The following is an 8,160-nucleotide window of genomic DNA, read 5'->3' on the forward strand; positions in this document are numbered from 1 at the left end:
GCAAAGAATCTTAGACGCACCTATGCTGAAAACACACAAATATGGTATTTTAAAGGTCCTTTATTATTTTAAATCATGTTATAATGCTGTTATCTCCACAAAAACATACCTGAAATTGTGTTTTGTTTCATTCACATGTTTGAGTAACCCTTTATTATTAGTCTATCTTCATCTTTAAAGCTCAAAATGCTCTGTTCCAACTTGTGATGTCATGAAGCGATAGTTTTTAGGTTTACAACTACCATTTACTTCTAATTTAGTAGATGATGTAAATGATTATAGTGATGTATGGAGTTTAAAAACACTGAGGAGCACCACATGACATCATAAATTGGAACAGAGTGTTTTCAGTTTGAGGGAAGAAAATATATGCAGGATTTGTGTGTCAAACATGTGTGAAGGAAATTAAAAATAGCCCCAGGTATGTTTGTGATGAAGAAATAACATTATAACATTGCTCAGAAAACAACCTAATATGAGCTCTTTAATTCTTCTAAATAAAACTGCTAGCAGTAATTTATCTTTTCAAAATAACCCACTGGTGTGTTTTTTTAACTTTTAACTTCCACCCACCTGTTGCTGTGGTTTTTAGACATCAGTTTTGAACATAATGTCTGTTAAAAGCCCCAATAGCTTTCTAAATTCATTGATGTGAAAGTGTATTGCATATTTATAAGGGATGAATCATCGGTCACTTAGTTAGTTGGCATGGGCCTAGGTGGTATCTTTCTGTTACAAATTGGAACATCTCTAGTATTATTGGTTGTTATAAATATTCCTTTGTGTGTGCGTGCGTGTGTTAAACATGGGTAAATTAAACAAAACACAACTCCATGTATGCTTGTAATGAGGAAACAACATCATGACATAGATAGGAAAATAGCATCATATGGGCCCTTTAATACCACATATTGTCTGCAATAGGGATGTAACAATAACCGAAATATTGTGATATTGTATCATCAAAAGTCTCACAATAATATCGCAGGCTGTCACAATATTTCAAATTACAAGTTCCTTTGCTTAAATGCATGGTTTTATAGTTGCAGCAACTTATGAACATAGGGAACTACATATCCCATGATCCATTTCAGCGCAGACAACCTGAAGAAATATGTTTTTTACTTGAATTCTTGGGAATTCACACCAAAATCTTGTCCAGGTATTTTTAAAGCAAAAAAGTGTCACATCTACAATAATATTAGCCTCTCCAAAATATCGCAATAAATATCATACTGTGAGATGCATATTGTGAATATCGTCCTGAGAGATTTGGATATGGTTGCATCCTTACTCTGTGATGTATTTAACTCCTCTTTCTTACAAAAGGCAGAATAAAGTTAAAAGAACCAAGTGCCAAATCTGTGTGTGGTACATTTGTTGTTTCTGTTTCAGGCGACATGGAACCAAAGAAGATGAACTATGTCAAATCCAAACCCAGGCCCACTCCAAGTCAACAGAAAGAACAGAGCCGCCTGCAGCTCGCCAACTGTAAGACACACATGCAGTACAGTCTTTTAAAGGTGCACCATGGAACTTTTCTGGGCGAGGGTCTGCCACCTGCCTGTCTACATGGAGATGCTATAGCTTTGCCCGGAATATTTGACAGGATGATGCTAAATATATTGATGTAGCAAAGTAGATTATAAAGCTTGCATTGTTACTGTGAGTGGAGTCACCTCTCCACAGATCTGCCTTGCACTTTTGTCTGCAATGACACCTGCTTGGCTTCATGTCGATTGAAAAGGTTAATGCCATACCGTGGAAGGAAAAAGGAGAAATTCAATTTGTCAATTGGACAAAAGATTATTTGGTCGAATACTTTTCACAGCTCATCCAAGCTGCTTCAGTTCCGGTCAAAGTGTGGGTGGACTCTTCCTTATATCTGCCTGAAGGGAGGAGCTAACTACAATGAAACAACCCTGAAACTAACACACCTACTTGTTTACAGTTTCTGTTAGTTTTATTTTATTTATTTATTTATTTATTCAATATTTTACCAGGTAAGTCAGTTGAGAACACCTTCTCATTTACAATGACAACTTGGCCAAGAGGCAGTGTAAAACAAAAGCACAAACAGAAAACACTCACACATTTACTATAACATGAAACAGTGAATAGAGACATAAGACAGTAAAACATTTGCAGATTAAAGATATAAAAATGTTAAGAACATGTGCAATTATCCTGTAAAATACTCTAGATTTACCTAAAACAAGGTAAAAACGAAATAAGTTTTAAAGTCTGTTGAAGGTAGTTAAGAGGTGTGTTACCCCGAATTCACACCAGGAGCTGCAGCTGCGCTTAACGTAGGCGGAGCTGCGCGTACGCGTAAATTTCAAAGTTTCAATTCACACCAGAACGTCAGAGACACTCCTGCTACGCAGCCTGCACATCTTCTCACTGTTTTCAGACATCACATTTTGTACTTGCTTTTTATCATTTATTTTATGTTAAAGTGTATTAAGTTAGAATGTGTATTAAGTGTATTGTGAATTAAGTGTACAACTGCAACGCATTTGCGTTTAATGAGGTTTAAATCTATTAGCACGCACATTAAACACCTCAGTTTTTTTCCCCTTAATAAGGTAAAATCACGTATAATTAACATACATTATGAGCGTGATTAAAATCTTATGTCCGTCCAGGTAATAAGGCCTATACTTTTATATGTTGATACAGATGGATAAGGGAAAATAGTCGCTGAAACGGGCGAGTTTTAACGTTCTGGAATTTTAAGGGCGTGTCAGGACTAATTCAGGTGTAAACCAGGTCTAAACCACGTCTAAACCATGACTAAACCCGGACTAAACCAGGTCTAAACCAGGTCTTATCCTGGAGAGAGAGAGAGAGATAGCGAACCCTGAGCCCCGCGGAGCAGGTGTCCGAAAAGCGCGACAGCTGCACGTACCTCTTCACCAAGCTCTGCACCGGTTCTTTCGCCCGCGGACACTCAGGGCTAAACGGAAGGACCTCCGAGCACATTCAGACATGAGTCTTGGTTCTGGTTTTGTCCTGGGTTAGTCCTGAGTCCTTATAGAATTGGTGTCTGACATCGTAAATCACGTGCGCGTTGTTTACGTCGCTGTCTTGACTATGGTTAAATTATTTTGAAAGGGCATCGGAAGTTTATTTTGACACCGCGTGTTTATTTCCTGTCTTTCCCCTGCTAAAAACCTTGGAGACGCGCCGTTGACGCTGCAAAATTAGAAGTTCAACCTATCTCGAGCAGCGCGTCAGCGTCAGACGCTCGTTGGACGCGCGTATGACACTGTCGGTGTGAACTGTCAGACCGGTTAAAATGGAGTCCTAAAGCAGCGTGTCTGCTGCTCGTGTGCTGTGCTGCTGCGCTTACGAACCGTTGCGCTTTGGTGTGAATTGGGGGTTAGTTTTAGAGTAGTTTCTTTGTAGTTAGCTCCTCCGTTCAGGCAGATATAAGAAAGTGTCCACCAGCATTTTGACCAGAACTGAAGAAGCAGCTTGGATGAGCTGCGAAGCAAATTCGACCAAATAAACTTTTGACCAGCTGACAAATTGAATTTCTGCTTTTGCCATGGATTCTAACTGGACGACTGAGGAATTTTACACTAAACAGACTGTGGAACATTTCAGACAAAGCAATGACATTTTCCTCAAGGTTTTTCTTTATCATCAGAAACATCAGAATAAATGCAAAATAGTTAAGTTTAAGGTCATACTATGGAATATTGTAACCAATGCAAGAACATTTCCATGGAGACAAGTCAGCGGTATACCAGAAATGTTCAGTAGTGCACTAACAATAACTTCAAATATTTCTGCAGAGGAACGCAAATCTATTACAGAAATCTTTTTTTAATTGATGAACTCTTTCTTATTATAATATTATAATATTATGAACAACCTGAAACTTGAAAAAAAATTCAATTTCAGCACAATGTTTTAACAATAACTTGTTTGCAAACAGGAATAAGTCCATTTTTCTTGGAAAATTCTGCACTCGGCTCCACTTTTCTCATGTTAGACATTTTGCTGATGAGGGTGTCACGGTCAACAGTCAAAACGATCGTCCTTTAAGAGCGTTTGGAAAGAGACAAGTCTTCATTTGTGCTGCTCTGGTGGGAGGGGCCACGTACAGAGACGCTGGAGACGCTGCTGATAAACACCACAGAAAATTACCAATATTTTAATAGAAAATATAATTAAAATATTTTAGAAGAAAATCACCCAAGGGCCACATTAAAGGTCTTGGAGGGCCGGATCTGGCCCCCAGGCCGCATGTTTGACACCTGTGAACTGCATTATTAGACACCAACCAAATACATAGAGCTACACTACTATATTCAGTACTATTCAGAATAGGCATACGGTACTATGAAATCTTTAAAAGTAAAAGTGATAGGTCTCTTTTGGCTAATGTAAATGTTACACTTTGCTGGAGAATATCATTTCTTTAACTGCGTCTTGCTTCATAGAAATCCTAATGACCAGACCCCAGCACATGACTTACAAGGTTCCTCTGACCATTTGCTTTGCACACAGCTCATTAACACCGGGATAACTGTCAAACTGTATGATCCATAGCCGTACATTTAGGTAGTAATTTCAATATTTGCAGGATTAGTCAGGAGCAAAACTAATTTTACAAGTTCTTTAGTAATTGTAGTCAGGAGCATGTGAAATTATAGTAGGGGGAGTTGGTGTGATATGAATAATTCCACAAATAACTTTTTAAACCAAATTGTAGAACTTGTACTAATAGTAAAATAGCCCTATTAGTACCAAATAGTAACAGTACCAAGTGTAATTTATGATTAAAGATGCTCCTGCTTGTCTCCATGGAGATCACTGCTTTGCATAGAATTATTTATCTCCAGTAAGTGATATCGCCAGGTCAAACTACAAGAGAGCCAGCCATATTCACAGAAAGAGCATCTGTTTTTCAATTTGTGTTTGAGAAATAAACATAGCTATAGTAAAATAAATGCAAGATAGATTATGTTTACTGCCACACTGTGTCAGGCAAAGCAATAGCATCGCCATGAAAACAAACCCTCCACATCACCAGAAATGTTAAAGAGTGCACCTTTATATTTTTTTTTTCTTTACAACATAATATGAGTAAATTTAAAGGACCACTTTAACTTTCTGATTTTTCCAATATTTTCATTGCAGAATTTGTCCTGAAACTGATCCTACAATTGAAGACTACAGCCCCTCTCACATGGAGGACCTCTGCATCTCACGTTTACAAACAAGGTTAAGCAGGAAAAAATGGACCAAAAGTGGACCAAAACTTTCATTTCTGGATTTAACAAGAGCTCACTGTAGCAAGGATAAAATACAGATACTGCACTTACTGTTTACTGTAGCCAATCCAGAGAAATACTCACACATTAACCATTATAATATAGTAGCTTTGGTACAGCATAACACATTGTAGCCATATTGTGTCAAACTCTTCTGGTATCTTCAAGTTTATTGTTGAAATAGGTAAATATGAAAAGGGATGCACATCTGTGAAGAAAAAAAAAATCAGTTGCAACTTTTTCTGAATCCTGTGGTAGACAATACTCTACAGGCCAGGACAACAGATGCCCTAAGAAGCCAACAACTTGCCCTTTTAGCTAAACTATTTGCTGGGCCAAATTGCAGCACATCTAAGCAGTATTTGACCTTTCTTAAAATGTCATCCAGATTTGAAGATTTGCCGATCGCTTTAAGTTAACTTGGAGATTGCGTTGAGTAAACTTGTTTTCAAGCTGGCCAACAATGCAACCAGCAACTATGGTTAATCCCAAAGTAACAACAAAGTAAAAGTGGTAAAGTACCGTGCTTAAGTATACATTTTAGGTATCTGTAGATTTTAGAAGTTTTGACTTTTACTTTACTACATTTGAGAGCAGGTATCTTTACTTTCTACTCCACTAAACTTTTAAACTGAATGGAAAAGTAAAGTTATTATTGTTTGAAACCTGCTGTAAAGGCTGCGGGGTAATTTTTTAGCACATTTGTAGCTTGAGCAAACACAAATATACAAATAAAAACAGCTAGAATAAAACTATCAATTAAGTTGTTTCTGTTGAACAAAATTTAGCCCAATTCTTTGCTAAAATCACTACATTTGAAACTTTATTAGCTCTCAAAATCTGTGCAAAATACTTTCAGTTTTAACTCTTGAAGTATATTTTTGAACAGGTACTTTAATACTTTTACTTAAATAGATCTTTTCATGAGATACTTTTACTTGAGATTTTTTTTTTTTTTTTTTTTTTTTTTTGCTCCGGTATCTGTAGTTTTCTTCTTCCACGACTAATAAGGATATGTGGCATCTAACTACCTGGAACTAGTCAAGTATTCGACTAGTTGGTTCTCTACGATATTATTAGCAACAGAAGTTTTGACATAAACAAAACTGATAAAAACTATGGTAACTTAATTATTCATACCTTTCACATTATCACCCATAGCCATTTGTCAATCATGTTACTTGTAGCAAAACAGCAGCTAGACTGACAAGGCTTCCACTGGACTATCCTCAACTTTGCAATGAAGAAATCTTACACTGGTTTCGTATGCATTTATAGCTTAACATAAAACTGTATTGACCGGTGCCATAAAGTTGTGAATGCAGCAGGCCTCCTTCTTTCCCCAATGCAAGATCCACAGAACTGAATTATAATGTGTGGCCACTTCCTACTATTTAACCCATGTCTGCACTAGTCCATGTAAGTAATGCTATATTTTGAATAGAAAATGCAAAGTTTGAAGGCCCTATCCTCACCTTAATGATATCTTTGTACAGCACTTACTACTGATTACCATTCAAGAGCTCTATACCAGACTGAGTAATGTGAATTTTTAAAGTGTGCACTAAACTTGTTGGATTTTTTACTTTTCACAATGTATTTAAAAACCTGCATGCATCCATTTTCCACTCTACAGCGATCAGGCAAAACAATATGACAACTGGAGAACACAGATGATGTCTATGTTAATGTTGATGTTGTGTTAATGTTGATGTATATATTTTCTTATAATCAAGAGAGTGGGTAAGGCTTACATTTGGGTTTTCTTAGTCTGTAGTGGTTAGGATCTATTGGAGGGGATTTAGACCTGAGTTAGACCTAGTTTAGTTCTTGTTTAGTCCTGGATTAGACCTGGTTAAATCCTGGTTTAGTCCTGGTTTAGTGTAGTTCTTGTTGCCTGTTCCCAGTTCTGTAGTGGTCAGTACTAAACAGAAATGCTTTATTCCATATCTGGTGTTATACCTGGTTTAGTCCTGGTTTCTGGATTAGATTTAGTTTAGTCCTGGATTAGATCTGGTTAAATCCTGGTTTAATCTTGGATTAGTGTAGGTCTTGTTGGGTTCTCCCGGTCTGTAGTGGCCAGTATCAAACAAAAATGCTTTAGATCCGGGTTAGTCATGAGCTCAACCTAGTATAGTCCTGGTTACTTGCTAAGATCTGGTCCCAAAATAGTCCTTCTTTAGTGTAGGTCATGTTGGGTGTTCCTGGTCTGTGGTCAGTGCTTTAGACCAGGGTCAGTCCTGGGGTAGACCTGGTTTACTCCTGGTTAGTTATTTAGACTTGGTTTAGTCAGTTACTGGGTCAGACGTGGTTTAGTCCTGGGTTCAGAGGCGGTGCTACCATTAGGCAAAAGTAGGCGGCTGCCCAGGGCCCCCGAACCTGGAGGGGCCCCCAACCAGTTACCCTCAATGCCACTAATGGCCGAGGCCTCAGAGTTATTTGTTTTTCTCTCAATATGACATGAGAGTAGTGTACTTTTAAACAAATAATACCACCATCAAAATAGAATCTGATTGTCAAATCTATTTTAACTGTCAAAGCGTTTGCCCCTTTCACGTTAGACTGAACAAGTCAGTTTGACCCTGATTTGAACATAATCATAACATAATAATAATCATATGTAAAAGATGTAAACAAAAATGTTATAAAAAAAACTACTTTCAGCTCTGGTTAGTAGGCGACCAAACTAATAAGACAAGTTTCCAATCCACCATAATTCAAACAAAGATGTGTATGTCTTAAGCACAAAAATAAACAAACTTTTTATATAAAAATATACAAACAAAAAACCAAAACAACTAAACATTTCATTATAATGAGGGCCCTAAACTCAAGTTCGCCTAGAGCCCCCACATTGTTAACTCTGCCACTG

This window comes from Boleophthalmus pectinirostris, unplaced genomic scaffold, assembly GCF_026225935.1.
Source record: "Boleophthalmus pectinirostris isolate CB_2022bp ecotype Guang Dong unplaced genomic scaffold, ASM2622593v1 HiC_scaffold_1, whole genome shotgun sequence".
NCBI classification, from domain to species: Eukaryota; Metazoa; Chordata; class Actinopteri; order Gobiiformes; family Gobiidae; genus Boleophthalmus; species Boleophthalmus pectinirostris.